The sequence below is a fragment of the Chenopodium album genome, chromosome 18 (genome assembly GCF_948465745.1).
Source record: "Chenopodium album chromosome 18, dcCheAlbu1.1, whole genome shotgun sequence".
Taxonomy (NCBI): domain Eukaryota; kingdom Viridiplantae; phylum Streptophyta; class Magnoliopsida; order Caryophyllales; family Amaranthaceae; genus Chenopodium; species Chenopodium album.
Genome location: NC_137851.1, coordinates 30,802,773 through 30,829,241, shown reverse-complemented (window position 1 = coordinate 30,829,241; position 26,469 = coordinate 30,802,773). Strand labels below are relative to the sequence as shown.

The window sequence follows — 26,469 nt, the reverse complement described above, 5'->3', positions numbered from 1 at the left end:
TTGGTAATAATTAATTATTAAAATATATTAACCATAACTTTAATGATGTATTTTGACTAAAACCTTTAATTATGGTTAGTTTATTTTAAAATTAAATAATTAATAACCCCACAACCCTTTCCCCCACAAGCCACCACCCAAACCACCCCCTGCCCTCCAACACCTAGCCCGATCACCTTTTCCCCTGGCATTGGCGCGCCCTAACCCCCGCCTTCCCGGTGTCACGCTGAACATCTATCACCCTATCATGTTCCCTTTCCCTTTGAACCACCAACCCCTCCACGAAACCCCCTAAAACCAACCCCCATCCTCAAAACCCTAAGTAAACTAGGCCTAGTGAGGGTGGAAGAGGTCTAATTAGGGTTTTGAGGTGGGGGACTTGATTGAGGAGTTTCGGCGGGAAGGAATGGGAGTTTCGAGAGTGATTCGGGGAAAGGGGCTGTTGGGTTTTAATGAGTTCGACTCATCGCGGAAAAAAAAACCCGAGCCAAGATCAAACTCACAATTAATATAGTCAAAAGACATAATTAACAAGAATTAAGGAAAGAGGAAATTACCTTTGAAGCGTGTTTCACTCGTCAACCGAGCTCTTACTTGAGAAAGCTTAAGTCTCGCAACGGGCGAAAACCTCCTACGATATCCACCCGCAACACGACCCCGACTAGGTCTATTACTTGGAGATTAGCCAAGTCCGACCAAAACTACCCGAGTAATTATGAGTTTAAAGGTTTTCTCAATGGAGATGCCTTTTCTAACTCTTACTCAAGTGAGTTTTCCCACACCCCAAGTTGGTTATTTATAGGGAAACTCATGAGTGAAATCTTCTCTCCCATCAATGTGGGAGAGTTGGTTAAATTATTATTCTCCATTTATTTTTAAATAAAACACAAAAGAAAATAGCCAACAACTAATTAATCAACAAGTGGCACATTTAGAGGAGGGGTTAGGTAAGGACCACAAGAAAACCAGACCTTTGCACCACTTGCCCCAATCAACTTGCGCCAAGTGGCAGCCCAAGCCGTGGCACCCAAGCTGTCTTGCTGGCGCTGGGTGCTTGCGGCTGGGCCTGCTGCCTTAGCCTAGCAGCAGCCACGCTTGCGCGCCAGCCCAGCAAGCTTGCTTGCTGCTTGCTGCTGGGCGTGGCGCGCCATGCCGCAGTTCTCCCACGTTGGCCCTGCGCGCCAGCACACATGCGCTGCTAGCAGTGTTAGCACGCTAGCGCGCTGCTAGCTAGCTAACACTGCTAGCTTGATGCTGCTGCTGCTTGCTAGCCTTGTGCTAGCAGCAGTGCTAGCAATGGTGCGCTAGCATGCACCAACCAACCTTGGCTCGGCTTGGTGTGCATGCTAGCCACCTTGGCTATACCAAATGCCCCTAGCACCCGGTTTGCTCGGGGCATTCTGATGCTAGGGGTATTTTGGTAAATTGTTGATTAATTAGTAATTTTACCGTCTTGTCTTTTATTAATTCGACTCAACTTATGACGCTCGGTTTTGACGCTCCAAACTCGAATCCCGACGTCTAAATATTAATTACTCGAGCGACTTATTAACTCCTTCCGAATTAATTTGTCGTGTCGGATCGTAAGTTGCTTGGGTGTAACCCAAAAGGGTTCAGTCAAGATTAAGCTATAGTATTAATTATACATTAATATTACTGATCGGAAGCGGCCTCCACCTAGGCATTCCGATCACTTGACCTCACTGAGTAATTAGCTTTCTAATAATTCCGAACCCTCTACCGGAATAATACACTTGTTCGAAGGACACCATTCCTTTCAGGGGCCGCGACAGGAGTTCGCTACGGTGCTGGAGGAGGGGGTTCTGGGCGCGTCGACGTCGGGGGGAAGGGGATAGCTAGGCGGGTGGGGGAGGTTAGGGGTAAAAGTTTGGTTTGCGGTGTGGTTTATAGCCCAAAGCGAAACAAACCATATTAATTCGGTTTATGATTCTTCAAATTGCACCGCACCATATTATTATACGGTCCAAACCAAACCACACCATATTTAATTCGTTAACTAAATTAAAAATTTCTGGATGCGTGTAGTTATTTCATTTTAAGGCTAAGAGACACCAACATTTGTCATTTTAAATTTTCGCCAAGTGTCACGCCACATATACATATTATTGTGACACATACGATGCTAGGTAAATTAATTTTAGATAGATTTTTTAAGATAAAAATATTGTATTGAGTTTTATTATCACTATACTTCTAATATTTCATATATATATTTAATCATAACTTTTAATAAATATCCTACAACTCGGTTTTATTCCCATCATAAAATTCGTTTCAAAAAGTTATTTAAAATATGATCAAATTGTAATACATTTAATTTAGTAAAATTTTTTTATCAACAATCTGGGCATCGCCCGGCACAAAGGGCATCGCCTAGGCACACAACTAGTATCATATAACTAATATATAAAGCTAAGATTTTAGTCAGGCCTCGAAACATCAGCGACATTTTTCAACTAGTATACATAAAAAAGAGTTTTTTCAAGAAATTTTGGAGCACCGTATAGGAAAAATAATATATTTTAGCCTATGAAAAAGGGGAATTATAATTGTTTATAGAATTATAAAATCCAATTGCCTCATAAGTAAAATAAACAAATTAGATTTAAAAATTTATTCAAATATATTGTGGGCCCCACATTAGCTTTCCGTCATCAGAGTTGTATTTTTGGTGGGAAAAGCCAACCTTTTTTTTTATGAGGTGGAAAAATTAAACTTTAAATCATGTATATGATATAAGCCAATTAGTCGTTTTTTTTTTTGTTTTTTTTGAGGTGGAAAAAGTCAATTTCCTTTATTTTATAATAAAAAATTTACATAAAAAGAAAATAAGTCACCGAAGTTGTCAGATAAATATATAAATTAATTGTTTTAAAACAATATATTTTAATTATGGTATAGAGTATCACTAACATAATTCGAGCTTAAAACAGACATTGCTCTTTGTTTGGTTGGACGGTACCCTGACATTACTACAGTTGATGGAGAAGGTATGGAATCCCCTTTACACGTATTAGCAAGAAAGTCCCATATTTTCCCAAGCGGATATGATGTCTCATCATCGTACGTACCTTTTCTTAGCAGTTCTGTAATCGGGGTGAGTTATTCTAATTTTGTAGATTGTTTTGGATTGCCTTGAAATGATAATAATTGTTGATTTTGTAGGAAAGTAAATGTATCTTTATTTTTATTTTATTTTATTTTATTTTTTATTTTTTTTGCTAATATGTAGGAAAATGCGAAAATCTAAGCTACGGATTTTTCTAATATGTTAAAAATAAGTCAACTTTTAATTAATTATCTCTAAATAAGACAAACTTTTAATTTTTTTCATTTTTTATTGGACGAATTACTTAGGAAAAATGAAAGTTTCAATTTAGATGCATCGCTTTCCATTTTAATTAGGAAAAATGGAAACTAATAATCTCACCTTTGCCATTTCTGCTCAAAATAATCCCACTTTTTCGAAATCTAGAAACAATCTCACCTTTTATCCCCATCTGCTCAAAGTGATCCTTTTGACCTCCAACTTGTTCTACAGGTAATTTTTTTTTTCTTTTTCTTCTATTTCTCTCCTCATTCATCTTCTACCTTGACCACCTGAAAACTCCATAACCACCACTTCCTCCATCACCACAACCTCCTATATAACCACCACCTCACCAATACCACCACAAAATGACACTACCACCTAACCTAATCGAAAACCTCAATCCTGTATGTCCAATAGCCCCCCACCTACCCCACGTGGTGAGGTAGCCTTAGAACCCAGCTACCCCTAACCTGAAACGCCATTTACCTACCCAACCAACATGGTTCGACAGTGAGTACTAACTCCGACAGGGGGGTAGAGGTATGGGATAGGGGAAGAGGACGGAATTGGGGAAGAGGCAAGTTGGGGAAAGGGAGGAAATCAAGGCATGGCGTGGAGGTGTTTTTGGCGGGGATGAGGAATGCTCCGCCAGTGGGTGCTCCAGCAGGGGGTCACAAATCGGGAAGAGGGAAGGGAACAGAAAAGGGAAGAGGGTGGGAAGAGGGAAGGGAAGAGGGTGGGGGCTGATTTTTATTTTAATTTTTTTGTTTTTTTTTTTATTTTTTATAATTATTTTAAAAATTAAAATAGAACATAAGACATGTGGCATCTAACTTCATTAACTGGTTAACAATTAGATAATCTAGTAAAATGCTCGTTTTGAGAATATAGGGGTTAAAGGTGGGATTGTTTCTAAATTTTGAAAAGGTGAGATTGTTTTGAGCAAAATTGGCAAAAGTGGGATTATTAGTTTCCATTTTTTCTTTTAATTAATAAATTCTGTTTATCTCTCTCCTATCACATGAACCCTCTTTATTTTTTCTCTCTATTTCTCTTGACAGCCAAAAATTCCTAAGAGTTCGCAGTTAGAAAAGTTATGCAACTAAAAAAATGGAGGAAGTAGGTAACTTAAAATATGTTGACCTTTACAAGGTATCTTCTCATAATGATCGAGTAGTCACGCAAACCGAGGTATCTTTGGCAAGCGCAAACCGAGTCATTTTCGATCTTTTTTGTAAATTTTGATTTCAAATCGGATTCTAAAGGTAAAATGACCCCCCAAGCATCTAAAGTGCAGCTATTTGGCTCGAAAATTAAAGAATTTTTTTAAAGCATAAACTTAATGTTTTTTTTTTTTTTTAATCAGGAAGGGGTATAATTATTTTTTTAATTTTTTTAGGTGTTTTATGGGTGGTAATTATATAAAAATAAGTTTTTTGGGTGGTAATTTCAAAAAGTGGTTATTCCAATGCTGAAAATATGTTAAGGACATAATACTCAACCTTTGGAAATATCGAAAATTCACAACCTAATAGAACAAGTTTTGTAAAAAAAACTTTTTGTTCTATATCCTGAACTGGTATTATCCTAAGTAGCAGGTTAACTATTCTTGATTCCGATAACACTTTACTCCTTAAAAGCAACATTTCCCCAATCTAGAAAACTACTCATAAACACTTACAACAAGAAGATAACTATAATAAAGTCAATTTGTACAAATCTTCATGTTATTCAGGTCTTGAAGCTTCCTGCGATCAACACATTGCATTTTTTCTTTAGCTTAAACATATATTCAAGAAGGTTGCCAATCTTCAAGTGTACTGGGACTCAGGAAGGGAATTTTTTTTTTTTTATTTTTTATTTTTTTTTGGAAAAGATAACTAAAAAAAACTAAAAAAGAAAACGAAGCAAATCCCTACGGCGAGCAGCAGCAGCAAGGGAGTGAGCAGCAACAACTGAAATATCCGTAGCACCAAGCTCCATAAGCAACGAGGGAATAACCATACAGTAAGTAAGCAGCTAAATCTGAGTACACCCCTGCTGGGAAGCATGCTTGAGGCCCAAAAGACAAGCTAATAACTCTAAATGTAGCGCAGAATTGGCCACACAAGCCCGAACACCACCACTTAAACAATGAGGAGGATCCGAGCTCCAAAAACACCAACCTGGCCCAACAATATGACTCCCCTACTCCCATGCACCATCAAATAGCAAAACGATATCACAGACATCATACAACTCACCCCTAAGAGCATGAATAAAAGGAGGCGAAGAAAACCCCTGAGGAGAAGAGATAGAAATTAAACAACCGCCAACTTGAGAGCCTCCTTACTTCTGTCACTCCAACTAGAAGTCAACTCAAAAATAGAGTGGGGAGAGTAAACTTCCGAGCGAAATCTAACATTATTCCTTGTCAACCAAATAGCCCAACATAACCCAAAGAAAAGGTCCAGATAAGACCAATCCTTAGTAGTAGCATGACCTGACACAAGCTCAGAAAACCACAAATGAAAAGAAGCAGAAGAAGAGGAAGGATTAGGGAGAGACCAAGAACCAGTACCCCAAAGCATACTAGTAAACTGCCAATCCCGAAACAAATGCTCTACCGACTCAGAGGCCAGGCAACAAAACACACAAGTGGAATCAATAGGCAAGCCCTTACGGACAAGCAAAGCCACCGTTAGGATGACATTGTGTAAAATTTTCCAAGCAAACATCTTCCATTTTGGAAGAATTGGCAAACCCCACGAACGTTTCCACCAAGTCGCGGGAAGCAAACTTACCTTTGTGGATAATTGATGAGAAAGTAAACACGAGTAAGTTGATTTAGTGGTGAAAGAACCATCCCGAGTGTATTTCCAGTAAACAAAGTAATCAATCTTCTGCTTAGGAAGTTTTAAACCAAGAATAGTCGAAGTGACGACCTGAGGTAAAAGATGTCGAACAAGAGCCGAAGAACAAGGCAACAACAACTCAGAAACATAGTAGGCCGATCAGCCTCAGAAAAATAACATCAATGTTAGGAATCCAGCATTCATTCTGAATACTGACCTTATCTCTCGAGCTAACCTTCCAAGTCGTGCCTTTGGAGAAAACCAAACCACCCTCTAGTAAGCCACGACTGCCCTAGGAAGGCCGAGAAGTAGATATACTTGGATTGGTAGAAAGTAAAGTAGGATACTTAGCTCTAAGGACCTTAGAAACCAAGAGCTGGGGATGATGCATAAGCCGCCATGACTGCTTGGCAAGTAAGGATAGGTTAAAAGAACGAAGATAGCGAATATTGAGACCCCCTAACCCTTTAGGAAGATGCATCACAGCTAAAGGAGCCAAGGCCAAACCTTTAGAATTTTTGCCAGATTTCCACAAAAACCGAGTAATTAGAGAATCCATCCGATCACAAATAGTAAAAGGAACCTTAAACACCGTAAGAATATGGTTGAAAGAGGCTACTAAAATGGAGTTAATAATGACCAATTTTGCCGCCGAAGAGAAGTTAAGAGGGGCAAAGGACGACAGGCGTTGAACTACCTTATCCACCATAAACTGAAAATCTTTGCATTTACTACGCCCTAAATCAACCGGGAGGCCTAAGTAATTACCGATGGAAGGGTAATCCTGCATCCGAAGGGAAGACGATAAAAAGTCAGGAGTATTAGAACTAAATCCGACAAAAGATTTCTGTAAATTTATCATTTGGCCAGAGACCGATCAAAATTCATTTGTTACCGAAAGGATCTACTCACAGGTTGACGGATAAGTCTGGAAGAACAAGAACGCGTCGTCTGCAAAGAAAATATGAGAAAAAGAAGGAGCCTAACGAGAAATTCGCAGACCTTGGAATAAACCATTCTGTTTGTCCCGACGAAGCATCAACGAGAAAACTTCCATACAAAGAACAAGCAAATAAGGGGACAAGGGGTCACCCTAACGTAAGCCACACTTTGTATGAACGCTTTGGGTAGAAGAGCCTTTAACTTGTATCAGGTATGAAACCGTAGTAACACACTACTGTAAAATTTGAACCCAATAAGGAGGAAACCCAAAGTGACGGAGTGTATCCCAAAGAAAATCCCAATTTACCTTGTCATAGGCTCTACTCATATCAAGCTTCAAGGCAGCAGAACATAGTTTAGGAGAAGAAGAGTCCATATAAAATAAAAATTCATGCGCTAGTATAAATTTGCTTATATCCTTAGAAATGAACCGATTCGAAGCAAAAGCACACCAATTTGCTTATATCTGACATATATAAATTAGAAAAAATAAATAGTTAACTACGAACTATTATAAAGAATTGTGATAAAAATAGTAGAAACTAAGTTGCAAAAAATATGGATTATATGGGTTCTCATAATTTTCAAGATTTCTATTGCCCTTCTCATGGTTTTTCATAATTCATGATAAATCCAAGATGTTTACCTAATACCTAGACTACTATGTTCAATTTGTTGCCAATTCATATTAGTGCTTGTATGATTGTGTCTTATATTTTCTAGACTTCAAATCAATTTTGCATGATAAATTCATAGTCATTCTCCAATTTCAAATGGTAAAAACAAAGTAAAAAAAAAATACAAGGTTGATTTTTACCTCAAACTGTCGTCAAATGGAAACTCATGTACGGCGTATGGGTAGTCGGAGCTCTAGCGTCATTGAGGTCCCACACCGGAGTCAGGGCAGGCGGGGCACCGACGTTAGAAGAAGCGACACTCCGGTGGCCCTCCGATGGCTTTAGGCGAGTGATAAAAAGTTGGGGTTTAAGTGATAAAATGATAAAATTAAAATTAATTAAATAGAATAGACATGAAAGGGGATTAGTCCGGATTACCGACTAGACGATTGTGGAGGATAAAATTCCCAGTGACAGATCGACAAAAGGAGCGTTGACGGAGTTCCATCTCGTTCCTCTCTCGTCGCGACACCTATTAATGGGAATGAAGTGAAAGAAGGGGAATAGGGTTTTTTTTAATGAAATTATATTTTTAAAAAAATTTCGAAACTCTACGACAGTGTTTGCGGCAGTTTATGCTTGTCGCAAGCTTTCGAATTTAAAAAAAAATAAAAAAAAAACAATTTTTACGACGGTTATTAACTGTCGTAAGCTCGAGGTTTAAAAATTAACAATAAAATTATATAATTTCAACGACAAACAAACCGTCGTAAATGGTATAAAAACTGTCATAATATGCGACAAATTTTTAAACTGTCGCAAATTTAAAAATTTACGATGGTTTTTTTATGACCGTTGTAGCTAAATTGTCGTTATTTAGGCGGCTTCTAGTAGTGGTAAGCTGTTATCCGCCATTAAAAGACCCGGAACAAAAGCAATCTGAGAATCCGAAATCAGAGATGGTAAAACCCGACGAAGTCTATTCATCAGACACTTAGCAATACATTTGTAAAGTACATTATGTTTTGGGTAAAAATACCCATGCTACGTGGCCTAATCAGAGCGGGGCAAGTGTCATCCCAGGACAGGTGCAATAAGACCACTCAATAGTTGGCAAGCGGCATCCCCAGTCAACAACGAAAAAGGCGGCCTTTAGGGCGTAATTCTCGAGAAAGCTGTAAATGGCACGGCCCACCAAATCTAGGTCAGAATGACCTAGAGAGGGCACATTTTCCAATGACCCTATACATAGGGAGCTTTCCCCCATTTCGGGGGCATGTTCATTTATTACACAAATAATGATTTTTCTCACATCAGAGAAAAAACCTGATCTCGAAATTTGAGAAGATCTTTCTTTACTTTTCCGCATTTTTTACATTCTCCGAAGCCGTTCTAACTTGATCGTCGGAGGCGGAACTCTAGCCACCCGGAGTTTCCGTTGTTTTGCAGGTATAGACGAACAGAATCCAGCCTTAGTGACGTAACTCTCTCGAGGGACCAGATAAACCCCTAAACATCTGGCGCCGTCTGTGGGGAGAATACCTCTAAGATGGTTTCACAAGAGTTTGTACCGCCAGCTAATCCCAAACGGACTATGGCCAAAGCTAAGGTCCAATTGAACAACGATACTAAAAACGATTTGAGGTCGTAAAGCAAGTGGCCCCTGATGGGTCACTCAGAACTAAAGGCATCCCTCCGAAGGATAAATTGGAACGGGTCAATGATCAAGCAGGTCCAAGCAAGTCATCTGGATAGCCATCTGGATAATCCCAGGCGGTAGAAGGAACAACTCCCGTCACCAGAGACGAACTCATGAAATTCATTAATAGTTTCAAAGGGGATATTAAGGATCTTATCAACAAGAGGACGATTGGCTCCAGCAAGAGTCAGTCGGCCAAAAAACCTTCTCATGCTGAGAAGAACAAGTTCGTCAGGGACCGAGAGCCTACCCCGCACCCCATTACCAGGGAGAAGGCTCAGCCCTGGATAGATTAGACCAAATTCTACTTGCCCGAGACGGGCCAAAGGAAGGTCATTCAGCATACACAATCGGATGGTAGCAAGAAATCATTTTCTGATGCCTGACAAATCATCGAGTAGAACAGAAATCACCAGCTATCTAACTCGGCTTACAAGTCAAGCTTCCTAGACATCTTTAAGAATACCTCGACAAGGTATTCCTAATCAGTACATAAGGGCTATGATGGTACCACCAACCCAGAGGATCACCTCATGGCTTACACCAACCCTATGTACCTACAAGGGTTGGATGATGCCACCTAGTGCCGATGCTTCCCGGCTACATTGACGGGCATCGCCCAATTATGGTTCGATAATTTTCCAGCCGGTTGCATTAATAGCTTCAAGGACCTTGCGTTCTTGTTTGCTTCTATCTTCTCTTTGAATATACTTGCTAAGAAAACAAGCATCAACTTGAGTGCGATAAAGCAGAGGGATAGAGAAGGGCTTCTATCATATGTTAGGCGGTTTAATCTGGTGAGAATCCAGATTCAAGGTCTGTCTGACGATGTAGCTTACATAGACTTTTTCAAAGGTCTGAAGGACGGGTCAACTTTTAAGTTTGACCTCATCAGAAAGAGAGTCTTCACTCTCCAAGAGGCGCTGATGGAGGCGAAAGCCTATATACAGGAAACCAAGCTCTACTCCACTAGCAAGCAGTCAGACTCCAAGAAGTTTGACTAACAAAAAGAGAGCCGGCAAGCTCTACAAAAAGAAATATGGGTTGTTGACGATTCTAATCAGCCGTCTTAGAAGAAAAAGAAAGAGTTTAAACCGTACGTTCCAAAGTACGAGTTTAACAAAGACTGATTTTCCACCCTCATGGAGATAAAAGATCGGGTGACCATTAAGAAGCCCGCTGCTATGAAAGGTTCCGCCAAACATCGGAAAAAACTAGTATTGCCACTATCATGAGGATATTTTCCATGACACCAACGACTACTATAGTCTCAAGCGGCTGTTGGATCGTTTGGATGATAAGGGAGTGCTAAAGTCCTATATTCTCAAGTCCACAATGACTCTGAAAATGGAACCCAGGCAGCTGTCCAAAAAGACTGCCCAGCCTACTAGTAGTTCGGACACTTACAAAGAGCCGATCTATACCATAGCAGGCAGCTTCGCTGGAGGACACTCAACATTCAGGGGCACCAAGGACCATCTGAGAAAGATGGACGTCAACTCAGTTGACGAGGGTCAGAGGTCTACTAGTGCATTCCCTAAGGTAACCATTGCCGAGAAGGACCGGGTTGAAATTCGCCGACTGCATGATGACCCAATCGTCATCGAGTGCAAGGTGGACAACCAGTTGGTTGGCCGAATCCTAATAGATACTGGTAGCTCGTTTGAGATCATCAGCTAAAAGTGCTTGTCTAAGCTGAACTACAAGCCCGACAACATGCACAAGGTCACTCAAACCTTGGTTGGTTTTGGGGGTGAAGTTGTGCACCCAGTTGGTCAGATTGACTTACCTATCCGGCTGGGAGAGAAGTAAAGGGACGCCACATGGTCGTCCGGTTCTTGGTCGTAGAAGAGCTGACTGTCTATAGCCTTATTTTGGGCCGTCCAACTCAAAACAAATCCAAAGCTGTCATTATCCCATCCCTCATGCTGCTGAAGTTCGAAAGGGATGACGGTTCTTTTGACTCCTTGAATGGGGATCAAAAGATGGCTAGGGAGTGTTGCCTCTCAAACGTCAAGCCCACAGTGGCCTCAGCTGGCCAGGGTGAGGAGCTAATAGACCATGACGATGTCAAGGATCCCGAACCAGCCCCAGCAGCAGCCGGCAAGAAAAGGAAGGCTGATCAGCTGGTGGCTGTGAAAAAAGAAAAGCTATAGCAATCATTGACCGAGGAACGATAAGATGAACTCCGTCCCTAGCCGGCTGGTGAGCACATTGATGTCGCTCTGGATGACTCCCGTCTAGAGCGTACTATTAAGGTGGGGACGGTTGCATTTGTAAAGCTGGGTGCAAACTTGCATAATTTGTTAAAGGAATTCAAAGACATCTTTGCCTTTCAAGTGGAAGAGATTTCAGACATCAACCTAGATCTTTCTGTCCACAAACTTGCAACGGATCCAAAAAAAGAATCCTGTTAGGCAAAAGAAAAGAAATCACGGCTAGGAAAGAAGTCAGGTGGCAGCTGCTGAAGTAAAAAAAGTTATTGGACGCTAGGTTCATTCGACCATGTAACTTCCCTGATTGGGTTGCGATTGTGGTTCTTGTAAAAAAGTCGAATGGCACCTGGCGCATGTGTGTTGATTACACAGATCTGAACAAGGCATGTCCAAAGGACAGTTACTCGCTTTTAAAGATCTACAGTCTGGTCGACTCTACAGCCGGGCACGCTTTGATGAGTTTCATGGACGCCTATTCTGGCTTTCATCAAATTCCCATGTGGAAAAAAGATCAAGAAAATATAGCTTTCGTCACTGATCAGGGGTTATTCTGTTATACTGTGATGCAATTGGCTTGAAAAATGCGTCTGCTACTTTCCACCAGATGATTAATACAATCCTCATTAATCAAATTGGGAGGACTGTAGAGGCGTACATTGATCATATGATAGTCAAATCCAAGTTACAGATGGATCATCTTGCTGACCTCCGAGAAACCTTCACCACACTTAGGCGGCAAAAGGTCATACTCAATCCTAAGAAGTGTGTCTTCGGTGCTGAGTCTGGGAAGTTTCTCGGATTTTTAATTGATTAAAGGGGGATAGAGGCCAACCCAGAAAAATTATAGGCGGTAATTGACATGAAGTCACCCCGCACTGTCAAAGAAGTTCAAAAACTAACAGGTTGTCTAGCGGCATTGGGGAATTCCTCAGGCGGTCAGGTGGCAAGTGTCTCTATTTCTTCCAAGTAATCATAAAGAAGACTACGTTTGAATGGGGAGATGGTGCTGAGGCGGCCTTTTAGAAATTAAAAGAACATCCACACTCTTTGCCAAGGCTTGTTAGTCCTCTGCCCAAAGAGACGCTTTACATGTACTTAGCCATTTCAGATCATGCTCTCAGTGCTGTTATCCTTGCTGAGAGAGACGTCATTCAGCTCTTGGTCTATTTCATTAGCCATGTTCTTCGAATGCTGAATTACGGTACCCAATGGTTGAAAATTTTGGCCTTGCTCTTTTCAGGCAGTCAAGAAGTTGAAACCATATCTTTTGGCTTATCCGGTTGTGGTCTGCACAGACCAACCACTCAAACGGTCAATGACAACTTTAGAGTCATCAGGTAGAATGCTCAAGTGGGCTATTGAAATGCAAAGTCTTGAAATCACTTTCGAACCAAGGAAGGCAGTGAAGGGTAAGGCGTTTGAAGACTTCATTGTCGAAATGACAAGGCCGATTGCACCAGAAAATCTTGACCAGGTTTGGAAAGTGTACGTAGACGGGAATTCTACTATGAACGGCTGTGGTGTAGGAATTATATATCAGTCTCCTAAGGGGGACAAGTATGAATATGCACTACGGTTCAAATCCCAAGCCTCAAATAATGAGGCGGAGTACGAAGCCTTGCTAGCCGGCATCCACATGTGCCAGGCGACAGGGGCAACAAAAATTGACGCATGCTCTGATTCTCAGTTGGTCGTTAGCCAATGCCATGGTGACTATGAGGCCACCCATCCGGCTATGATATAATATCTGCAGACGGTCAAAGCTGAGATTGGGACACTTGATGAATTTCACTTAAGTCAAGTGTCCAGATCCGAGAACAATCAGGCGGATGCATTGTCAAAACTGGCATCATCCACCTCCTGTGATATGCCTTGGTCAGTCTTTTAGGAAGTAATAGAAAAACAAAGTATTGAGGAAGAAGATCCCATTGGAGTTCTAGACAAAAGCTCAACTTGGATGGATGCCATCCGGGTTTATCTGCTAGACGACACTCTGCCGGACTCAGCCCTAGAAGTAGCCGTACTGAAAAAGAATGTGGCAAACTTTGAGATCTGAAATGCAGAACTCTTCAAGGGGGGCTTCCGGAAGCCTCTATTGAAGTGTATTACCCCAGAAAATGGCCAAAAAATTCTAGAAGAATTGCATGCGGGCTGTTGTGCCTCTCATACAGGTGGCAAGTTAGTAGCAATTAGGGCTAGGCGGCAGGGCTACTTTTGGCCCACGCTTTAGGCAGACGCCATGAAAATGGTGAAGAAGTGTAATAACTAATCCACCGTTTGGCCACTAATCTGACGGAATTCATAGCTGGGTTCCATTCGCCAAATGGGGCATGGATATCCTAGGACCATACACGCCTGCATCTGGTGGACGGCGTACATTGTAGTTGTTGTTGACTACTTCACCAAATGAGCAGAGGCAGAGGCGGTCAAGAACATCAAGACAAAGGATGTCATCTCTCTCATCTGGAATAACATCATCACCCAGATTGGGGTACCTATGCCTATGGTCTTTGACAATGACCCTCATTTTGAGATGCCTACCCTCAAAAATTGGTTGGGAGATAAAGGGATCTCACATTGTTTTGCATCAGTTGGCCAACCCCAAGAAAACGACCAAGTTGAAGCCTTCAACAAGCTAATCTCAGACGGTATAAAGAAGAAAATTAAAAGGGCTAGCGTCTTATGGGTAGAAGAGCTAACTCATGTCCTATGGGCCATTAGAACAACAGAAAAGGGCAACCAGTGAAACCTCGTTTCTCATGGTGTATGGTGCAGAGGCCGTCTTGCCTATTGAGCACTATGAACCAACTTTTCGAGTCATGATATATGACGAAGAAGCAAACTAGAAGGCCATGCGGCTTGTATTGGACTCTCCCCCGGAACGTAGGGGAAATGTCCCCTTGCGTCATGAGATTTACTGTATGAGAATGACACAAGACTATAACAGAAGAGTACACAAACGACCCTTGAAAGTAGGGGACTTTGTGTTACGAAAAATAGAGGCAATCGGTATGGCCAATGAACAAGGCAAGTTAACGCCTAATGATTCGCTCGAGTATTGTGAACAAAGACATCAGATTCTAAGCTTAGAGGGTCGGAACCGAATCTTAAAAGTCGAGCCAAAATTTAGGAATTGGCGAGACGGGAAAATTCTTTAAGTAACAAGTAAAAACCCTAGCCGCGCGAAAGGCTAGGGAAGCGCGCTAAATAGAAGTGCGCCACGTGGCAACACACGTGGAAGCCACCAAGTGGCAATGCGCCACGTGGCAGCCACCATGGTGGCGGCGCGTCAAGGTGGCGACGTGCCACGTTGGCAGCCACCAAGTGGCAAAACGCCACGTGGCAGCGTGCCACATTGGCAATGCCATGTGGCAATAAGCCGCGGACCCGGGATGCTGGTGATGGGCGCGGGCCAAAAGGTGGTGTCCCAATCGAAACCAACTTGGGGCTCAAGGTGGTGTCCCAAGCAACAATGCATGTGAGTTGCCTTGGGGAGCAAGTGAGGAAGTGGTCCTCACCTAACCATGTGACACTTGTTACTTTGTTATTCCTTGGTTTATTTAACTAAGGATTGAATTCAACATTCTTTCTATGTGGGATCTTTTTGTGAAAATGTCCCACATTAAAAGATGAGTGGAATTCACAAGGAAGCACTCCTTATAAATAGACAAGGCATACCTTGGGATTATTCACTTGAGTAAGGTGTTGAAAAAGGCATCTCCATTGAGAAAACCTTTGAACACATATAATTACTCGGGTTTAGGTCGGGCTTAGCTAACCCCTAAGCATTGGACCATTTTCGGGGTCGAGTTGCGGGTGGACTTCTGTTTGAGGTTCTCGTGCGAGCGAGACTTAGAGCTTTCGAAGTAAGAGCTCTTTTAGTGAGCGAAGCACGCGCCAAAGGTATTAATCTCTTTCTTAATCTTGTTGTTTAAGTTATTCATGCTTTATGATTATAATTATTGTGAGTGTGGTCTTGGCTCGGGTTTTCTTCTGCGGTGAGTCGGACTCATCGAAACCCAACAACGGTATTAGAGCCTTGCTCATTTATTTTTACGATCATATTTTTCAAGGTGTTTTTATAGCTTAATTTTGCTGGTTTTAAGTTGCTAATTAGATTAGTAGCTTGGTTTTATTAATTTTAAGCTCGTATTAAAGCTGTCTTCCGCCTAAAACCCAGATTTTCGCCCAAAAATAGTGAATTTTTGGTGGAAAAGGTGTTCTGGAAATGGTTTAACCCTTTAAGGACTGTGTTTTTAGCCAAAAAATGACTAGAAATGCCTTTTTCGAGGGATTTTTTGTTTTGACGAAATTTTTTAAGTCTTTCTAACCTTGAATCTTAATGGCATATTCATGGTGGTTATGTATTTGGTTCTTTCCTTGATTTATATGCAATTTTAAACCTCTTTAAGCATGGTTACTTGGTAGTAATTGGTGCTTGAAATTTTGGTTTTTATTTTCACATAATTGCAAATCCATTGTATTAAAGTGTGAAAAATTTGTTCTTTGATGCTTCTAAGTACTAAAGATTCAATCTTTAATTGTTTTAAGTGATTGAAACTTTGAGTTACTAAATTCCATGAATTTTTGGTTGAACTTTTGATTTAATCATGTATTAAGTTGATTGGAATCATAAAGTTTGAATCTTGTGATAGAAATTTGATTTATCTTCATGTTGGAAGATATAATTTTTTTCTAGGATTCACAAGTGTAAAAGTTGGAATCTTTATTTGAACTTTTGTGTTCATATTTCCAACTCCCTTTTATTTTGTCAAAATCTCATGATTAATTTAAATTAATTAAATTAATAGTGAGTTATTACCCTTATTCATTTTGTTGCACCAAGTTAAACCAATTTTATTAAAGAATGGTTCTTGGAAATAACTTTGGTTATGTGCACCTTGATGAATTTTTATTTAAGTTTGACTTGTAATAATTTTTTATTTTTGGCTCATTTTATTAATCCTAAAATTAATTTGGAATTAATTATTTAGTCACGCAAAATTTGGGTTAAAAACCCGGGGATATTGCACGGTAATCGAGGGCAAAGCATCCCTTGGTGAGCCGGGCTGCATAGCAGCCCACATGTGGCTTCCAAGGGGTTGCCTCGAGGAGGTGCAGCCCTGTGCGTGGCTTGGCTATTGTGGTGCTGGGCATGCTATATATGTATGTATGCATGTTGATGCTTGATAGGGGTTAGTTTGCGTGGACATTGATTGCGAAGCAATGTGGTGCAATGAGCACTCCAAGTCTTGGTGTTAGGCACTTAGACATTTTGGACTACACATTTTTTTTGTGTTCTTTTGCCATTTTAATTATTTTGGTTTTAATTATTTTAATTTTGAGGCTAGGCCTCGATTTTGAGCGACATTGGAAAAATTTAATTTTGAAAATTTTTGGGTTTACCGACTTAATTAATTGGATTAATGAAGATGGATGCGGAATTTAGTGGGAGCTTCAATTTTAATTGCGCTAAATTACATAATCGGTTAAACAACTTTGACTAGTTTTAATTAGGCATGTTAATTGGATTAATGACCTAAATTAGTTACTAGTTTATGCGTGTTTTATGCATTGTTACTTGTTTATCGTTGTATAATGCATGGGCCATTCACAAATAGTGAATGGATGAATGGAATGTATTTTCTCTCACAGGTTTTATGAAATGGCAACTAGTGGGGCCCGATTAGGATAGAAAATACGGACTGCGATCCGTGATGTATTTTTGTAAATCTAAATACGGTCTGGGAACCGTTGAGTATTTTTGTACCTTAATATTTAGATTAGTCCTAATCGTAGATACTAGTATTTGATTAATTATGGTCATGTCTTGAAGACGGAGTTTCTTGGAAGACGAAGCCATGAAGTTGCAAAAACCGCCCCTTGAAGACTTGAAGACTCAAGGGGTCATGCTAGTTGCCAAATGCATCTTTATTTATGTTTTCGATATATATATTTATGATTATATATATGTGTGATTTGTATGTTAGATGCATGTTTAGGATTTCGAATATTGGGATGATTAATTAAGTTCACTTAAATCAACCAACATAGAAACCCTAGGTCCCTAAAATATTGAGTAAAACTTGCCATTCCAAAATAACACTTATCGACCTATTGAGAGTAGTGATGGGCTACGCCAAAGCGAGGCGTCACTATTATTCCTTAGGATACGTAAGGTATGATGATGGGTTTGCAAGCAAGACATCGCATACATGTTGGTTTTGGTTATACTCAACGATAGGAGTGATGAAGTCCTAACATGTCGTGGTAAAGTGGATAAGTTGTTGAGAGAGCATTAGATGCGACGATTTATCCAACCAAGAGTGGCTTAGAGCCATTAGCAGAGAGTTGCTTACCTTAGAAGATTAAGTGTTAAGGCAAGCCAAAGCATGCTTAACCACTCATTGTTTTTTTGGATCTTGGAATCACCTTATTCTTGCCAAATGGGGACAAATTTAATGCATGGATAAGACGTTTAATAAGATTGAAAATTTGCATGAATGCTTTTAAATTTCAAACTTATTATGTTATTTTCTTGATAAATGGTTATACTTTGCACTTATATTTGTAGAATTCCAAATCAAAATATATTGTTTTCTATGATTGGTAAAGGAAATCTTTGAGAATAGTTCTCAAAGAAAGGAAAGGCATTTCTAAAATACAATTCTCATAAATGACTTTTATAAGTCCAAAAGGACGGTTGGACATCATGTATTCAAAATACTAGGTAGTTTTGATAAACATGAAGTATTGAGTTGGAAACTAAAAAATTGTCAATGCTTGACAACCAACATATCTTTTCGCTTTATACGCTGGTGAGTACAACTCATTGATGTATTAATTCAAGTATGAATTAAAGGAAAAGACGGAACTTTGTTATACGGCGCGCAAGATGCTTAGTCATGCCTAACAAAGTATAAAAGTCAAAGACTCTTAAAGAAATGGTTCTTAAAGATTATGAGATGAAGTATGATAAGAAATATAGGAAACAAGGAACAAAGAAAAGGAATTAGATTCCATTTCAACTAATGAGTTCATGTTAGCTTAGCAAGTCATTATCTTCACAAGTATCAGATACTGCTTGAGTGATACACTTTGAAAGTGACCTCAAACTATTGAAGATAAGCTAAGTTATTGACTTACAAGCTTAGAATGAAGCAAGAAGAGCTACATCAGTTGTAAGGTCGTATGCTTTGTTTAAAGACCTTTTAAGCTAAGGCTGGAACAAATAAATGGTTATTGTGTTCCAAAATCAGCAAACAATCCGTTAACACACGGAAAGACTCACATTCAAAGAGCAATAGTTGCAAATTTATTTGAATGGCATGGTTGTCTAAACCATGAGTCAAGAATGCTTGATTATAAACAAACATTTCCCTAACATGAAAACTCACAAAGTTCAAATCACAGACATGATTTGTGTTCCGGACATCTTTAGCAATGTCACATTAACAAGAACGTACTCAAGGCTATATAGGCTCTTGACAGTTGATCGATTCAGAATCGTTCTAAGACAAGCAAGTCTTACTCACCCTAGAAAATCCGTGTATTTAAGACGCTTTTTAAGCATTTTTTCAACGTAAAAAAGCGTCGACAATTTATTTCTTGACGCTTTTTTTAAAGCGTCGAGAAAACGTGAGTCGAGAAAATTAGACGTCACATAAAAGCGTCGCAAATCTCGACACTATAATGTGTCTAAAATTTTATACGAAGCGTCGAAATTAGCAATAGTTGGCGCACTTTCTCAACTTCAGCGATGCTTTTTTGGGACTAGAGTCTCAATATTGGCGACGGTTTTTAGTGTCTAGAGTTTCATGTACTTAATGATCAATACTATGGCGACGCTTTATTCTGTCTGTATTTACTAATTTGGGGACGCTTTTTGTTGTCCATATGCTTTAAAAGAATATATAGAATATATTTACAAAAAATTATATTTCACATAAAATTATTACTAATATACTAGTATTGCCAAAATATATTCTTAAATATAAATATATATACAACAAAATTAGACCAAAATCTTTTATTGCATATAAAAATATCATAGTATATATACAATATCTCATAGTAATGAGTTTTTATTTTTATTTTTATTTTTTTATTACAACAAATATAATTCCAACTTATACTTCATTCGTGACTAGTTGTAGTGGAACAAATTTCGAGACACCGATAGAAAATCTTTACATAGCTTAAAAAATATCTTTCTTCCGTCCTTGTAATCTTGCATATTATTAGATGTTATCCCTTTCTACTGCTCAGTATTCATACAAGGATGTCCAAATAATCTTTTGGCCCTGCACAACATTTGCATCAAATCATTAGAAAAAGAATCTAAATACAATAATATACCAAAATAATTAGTAACACTAAAGAGCCATATGCCAAAATACATAGAGAATACATTCCCTGAAAATATTTTCTACCTAATCAAACAAAAATCACAACCAACTTTCAAAATTAATTACAGAGTACAAAGCTTACCAAAAAAGATCAAGGCATCCCTACTCAGAAAACAAAGACATCATTTTCTAGTATTTAATATGACTCTATAGGCTAAAAAGATGACATATATAGACTGGACCATGACCAACCCAGTTGTCGTGCAAGCTCAAGCATATCCAATAGTCTATGTTAAAATATCTCACAAAAACCACTAACATTACAATCTACGGGTATCATGGCCCTAATTTTAATTATATTATTGACCTATAAACCATGTACATAAAGAAATATGTTAGGGTTATGAATTTGGCACCATCCTTCAAAGAAAAATTTATGAAATCTCAGTTTAAGGAGAGCAACAAGACTCCAAAACCCACGTAATTTTATCTTTTAAGAAAAACTAAAGTGCCAAGGAACAAATAGTCCAATATCAGCATGTAAAAACAAAACTATAGAACTTCTTAGCCTAAAAGTACAAATCTGATGAAAAGGATGTTTGAAATGGAATGAAGCTTACTTGATAGTGTTGGTGAGGACATCAAAAGGGCCAGAACTAGCAGCCACATACAGAAAATGAAACCCATCAAAATTTTCAACTTCAGGACACCCTGCCATGCCAACAGATGCATGTGTTATTTTCGTGATATGTAAAATTAATACGAAATAAGTGAATAGTTAAGTTTGACATACCACTTTCAAAGCATATTTTGAGCTCGTCCTGGGATTTCCTTGGAGCACAACTCTAAAGCTAGGTTCAGTAATAGGTAAAAAAAAACATCACATAGGTTGTCAACGCCATTTAGAGTAGAGTTGTTATTGGCTTCAACCATCAAAAATTGAGTTGAAATGGAATGTAAATAAGAAGTCACCCATTCGTGATTACATGCAACAAAAATAGTCTCAAAAGTTATTAAGTTATTTCATGACCACATACATACAACATACATAATATGATGATGAATTAAAATATAATCATAGACAATCCGATAGTGACTTTGGCCAACAACTAAACTACCATCCATAGCTTAATTAAATCTAAAATAAATACCCAATTAATTACAAACTGGTGAATAAAATACTTTTCTGCTTAATTACCCAGTTTCAGAAGTTTGCTTTCATACCCGCTCTGTCATTCATTCCACTTCAAGTAACATCTTTTCCAAAAGAGGCATTATATTGTTCCTTTATTTGTGGACTAAATTCAGATGAAGAAACTATCTCTCTAGACTGTCATTTTGCAAAAAACAGAACAAAAAAAAAATCGAAAATCTGAAGAACAAAAAGACAAAGATGGTATAAATTTGACATTAATTAGATGAAACCTTAGTGTCCTCGTCCAATGGAATGTAATCCATTTCTTTGCAAAGGTCAAACAAACTCTACTTCACACTCTAGCTGAAAATATTTTGCAAGACCCCTACATAAACTGCTGCTAGAAGAGGAGTCAACGCAATGGACCCAATTATAGGTGCAAGTGGAGCACCAAACAAAATCAATGAGAAGAAATCAACTCCTGTAATGAGAAGAACAAATGAGAACAAACATAACGCATGCAAAGATTTTGTTTTGTTTTATTTGAGCTAGATGTCAGCAACTTGTAATGTCAAATTGTCAAGAGTACAATTCTTACAATCAAATAATTTCTCTCTTGTTTATATACTATTGAAACATGGAAATAACTACGTCATACAAAACTATAGCTGATAGAGTGATAGAGTGGGAAGAAATTAACCTTTAACCCAATGAATTACATAAAGTTTTTGTTTTTTTTTTCTCAACTTTGAAACATAAAGAGTTATCAAGAGCTTGTTTTCTTAAAGCTAAGATGAATTAATTTAATAAAATTAGCTCTTTTGACAAAAAGTTAGTAAAATTTTGCTAATAATTATTGCACAACAATAAAATGCTAGATACAAAATAGTAAAAAAAAAGAAAGACTCAGAACTAAATAGTGAACAACAACCAGGTTCTCATATCAAAGACCTAACTTTTAACACAAAAAAATAGTTATTAGACCTGATTCACAAATGTGCTGAGATATACATCTATCCTTGTCAATTATCCATTCAATTACAATACATAACCTAAATAGTCACAACATAGACTTACATTCATGATATTCTATATATACTAGCACTCTAAGACAAGGCCCACACCAAAATTGTTTCAACATAAAGCTTAAGCAAAATATCTTCCAATTCAGTTTAAGAGTGTAAATTTTAATCAAAGTTCAAATTTTGCGAACTTGTAATTTCAGAGTATAATTTCTAAAATAAAATGATTTCTCTCCTATTTATAAAATATTGAAACGTGGACCAAACCACAAACAAAACTATAGCTAACAGAGAAATAGGAAAAAATTAACCTTAGACCATGAAATACTGGTGACTTTGATGAATTCTCAGCAAATAAGAGTAATTTAAAAAATAATTATTCCCATTAAAATTAAAAATGACAAGATATACGGCTTGATAAAAACCAGCAGTAGCTCCCACCATCCATTCATTATGAGGCACGCGGTCAATAAACAATGATTTGAGCATAAATGTCATAGCATATTTCCCAAATAACTACTTATTCAACAATTAATTTGATTCTCGTGGCCCTTAATTAAAAAATTCATGTGTACTTGGAGATTTCCTTTGTTGATCGCCATTGTTACTTGGATGGGCTAATGTTGATGCCTCACATTGCAGAATCTGCAAGATTCGTGACAGTTAATCAGTGATTTCAACAAGATCTAGAACCTAGGGTTTTGAAACGAGTAACATTGGGTAATTGCAACTTCCAAGTATCAATTAAACTCACAAAACAATGAAAGAATTACTATTAGGAGTTAAAAACCAACAAAGAGTGATGTAAAAATGTTCCTTGTGAGGAGAACAAGAGCAATAACTGTCGTAAATCAATTTTCAAAGCAAACAATAAGATCTGAGAGAAAGAAAATAATTTTGGCAAGATATATAAAGTATTGTGATAGAATTTTAGAAATGCAAAGAGAAAGAGGATCTGAATTCGAAATCTAAGCCATGACTCCATGAATCTCTGCGTAGAATTCCGATCGAATGAAGAAAAAAAATACAGAACTGTTAGGGTTAAGAATATGATGAGTAGGGGGTTTTGTGGGTATAATGATCTTGTTGTTCACCTGATTGAGTACACGTGCGGGGCACATGTCAGTGATCTCGACGCTAAAAGTAGTCTAAAATTACTTCAGAAACTATAAAGCGTCGAGGACACGCGAGATTATAATTTGCTGTTGACGCCCTAGCCTTAGCTTCGAGGCAATATCGTCGAAAAAGGCTCCTTTTGTAGTATTGACTTGTTAAAAACCGACAAAGTAAAGAGCTATTGTTCTTGGTATAGACAATTGACTCCGAAAGCTAAAGAGGATTCAATTACTTCAACGTTTCACGAAGAATTTGAAAGAATATGGCTATATTCATCAAATGTGAACAAACTTGACCTTGAATAGTTCAAGAGTTCAATGAAGTACAGAAGCGACTTGGCAAGATATCAAAACGTCTAGATTAGATCAACCGATGTTTGCTTGAGCCAAGCGTGACCATCACAAAGTTATGAAATTGAAATTTTCATAAATATCTCCACAAAGAACATAGTGTGTCTTTACGGAGACCTCGATGCCATTTAAAAATGACTCGAACAATGATGGATCACATCCCTTCCTATAAAGTTCTTAAAGATTTGCACAAATGACTAATTTTACATTAAACAAAATGTCGAAGCTAAGAAAGGACACCATATTCAATTATGAATAGAATTAACTTCTAAACGTCTTTTCAAGTATATGTCTAAAACTCTTAGCCATAGTGGGAGCTTACTAGTTCAGTGGGAGCTAAGTGACTCAGTGGGAGCTCACCGGCTTAGCAAGAGGTAGGTGGTTCAGTGGGAGCTTGATGGCTCATTAAAGGCTAAGATAGCTCAAGTGGATGCTAACTATTTGTTTCACAACGAACTTTTACCCAAAGACAATATACATGTCTCTTTGTAAGCATTCAAGTGAGACTACGAGCATTACCTCCACAGCCTAAATGAGAACATAATATTTGTTGCTCTAAGTGGTGTCTTTCTGGAAAGTAGCACATTTCCAAAACGACAAGTGGGAGGAAAATGAACTCGATGACTATCGAGCTTAGCAACAAACTAGAATTGAGAATCTCGGAAGACTCAAAAGGGCTTCATGAGAATGATTGACCAAGAATACTCAAAAGGACTTTACAAGTGCCTTAAAAGAGAATTCATTACTCACAAAACTACTGATAAGTTGGAGTAATATCAACATAATCAAAGGGCTTTGGAAGCGCCTTGAAACTCAGTGTTTGATGCAATAACCCCGTATAGGTATATAATTCACTAAAGTTTTGGATTGAATCCTATAAATTTTCTATTAAGTTAGAAATAAACCTAAGACTTACAAGCATACTATTTACTATTAGATAGTAAGGGAATAATGCCTTGTGAGATAGCTACGACAAATCCAAATTCCAAATAATAGTTAGAGGCCATAAGATCCGAAATAGACTCCATGTTTGAAAATCATGTTTAAAACTTGATTAATTTGCATAAGGTGTGAAAGACCCATTGATCGGAAATAATTTTTCAAGGAGAAAACTAACAAATGTGGAAATGTATATGCATACATAGCAAGATTGGTTGAAAAGGATATAACTAAATTCACGGAGTTGATTTAATAAAAACCTATTCACCAATCGGAATGCTCAAGTCTTTTCGTGATTATTCTAGCAGAATTGCACATATGGCAAAATAGATACCAAAAACCGCCTTCCGAAAATAGGATTTTGGAAGTGACTATGAAAATAGTCTAAGGATTTTGAAAATCTAAATAATGCTAGATTTGAAAGCAAGCTCAAGAAATTCATTATGGGATTGAATGAAGCATTGCATAAAGGAATTGGAACGTGTTTTCTTATAAAGTTAATAAAAGGATTGGCTTATGAAGAAACATATAAATTCTTGTGAATAAGAAGTTTAGTGGGAGCAAGAGTCAATCTTGTAAGGTCCAAGAAGAAGTTTACGAACTCTGTTGTAAATTAACTATCAAATACTAAATGCTTAGATTTGAAATTATTTTCGACAATGGACCAAGCAAAAGACGATACTTAGTACGTATTGGGTATTAAGATATATTTTATAGACTGAATAAAATGTTTGAACATGTAAAGGAATTTACTGTGTTAAACATGAATTGAAGGACTTTAAAAGACTTTTGACCCGTATGTATAAAACTAAGTAAATGTTTGAACTAATTATGAGCTAGGCTAAATACTAAGTCAAACAAGAAAGACTCTAGGAGAGACTTTCAACCATATCACATAGTAAACAGTTTAGCAAGACTTAGTGAAACTAGATGAGCTAAAATGTAATGTGGGTGGAAAAAGATTGAGAATCATTCTATAATTAAATCCATCATGTACGCTACGATATGGAATCGTCACACGACTTACTTTCTTAGAGCATGTGAAGTATGTATATAGTACTAATCAACCTGAGTTAGATTATGGCCAAGAACATCCAAAGTATTTGGATAAGTAACAGGATGAGTTCTTGACTTGTGGAAACAAATACAATTTGAGAATTGATGTTGCAATCACAAACCTTAACAAGGATTAGATCCTTAACAAGGAAGCCGTTTATAAGCACGAGCTAACAATAAGTCGTGGCTTGAGAATGATAACATGGACGTGCATCCATGCGTAATGTGCGGGAATTTAAGGTAAATTTCCATGATCACAAGTGATTAGGGTATCCCAAATCATTGTGAGCCGTTTGGAGTGAAACCCAAGCAAAGCATCATCAGAAAGTCTACTAAAATATATGTTCAGAATATTGCTGCCTTAAAGGTAATAATAAAGAAGATGTTCTATGGTAAGTTTGTTGTTAAACGTTAATGATTGTAGGTTGTCAAGTTGAAGATCTCAATCATGAAAATGAGTGGGAGCCATCACTTGGACAGTAAATCCTAAATCACATATAATCCATGACTCTCAAATTTTATCATCTTATTATGAAAATGATCAGTAATGAAGATGCTAAGATTAGCAAAGTAATTATAGCTAAACCTATGCAATAAGTGAACGACAACATTCACAATTGCACGAAAGAAATCAGGCTTATTAGATATGGGTGTGATTTCTATAAATGTTTTATAAAGAGTGTTACTCTTAAAACATTTAGAAAAACCATTTATCATAAGATGAACCATTCAGGTTTTGGAGTAATTTAAAATTTCATGCAATTTTATCTCCGTTTGCTATTTAATTATGGTTTAGGATTAAATAATGATTCCATTCGATTATGAGAATATTCAAAATAGGGTATCAAGACCAGTCTTGAT

The 26,469-nt window shown here is 38.0% G+C and overlaps 1 pseudogene; it reads left to right on the top strand.

Moving 5' to 3' along the window:
* LOC145592058 (uncharacterized) overlaps positions 1–26,469 on the top strand; it is a 58,435-nt pseudogene that overhangs the window by 7,759 nt on the left and 24,207 nt on the right.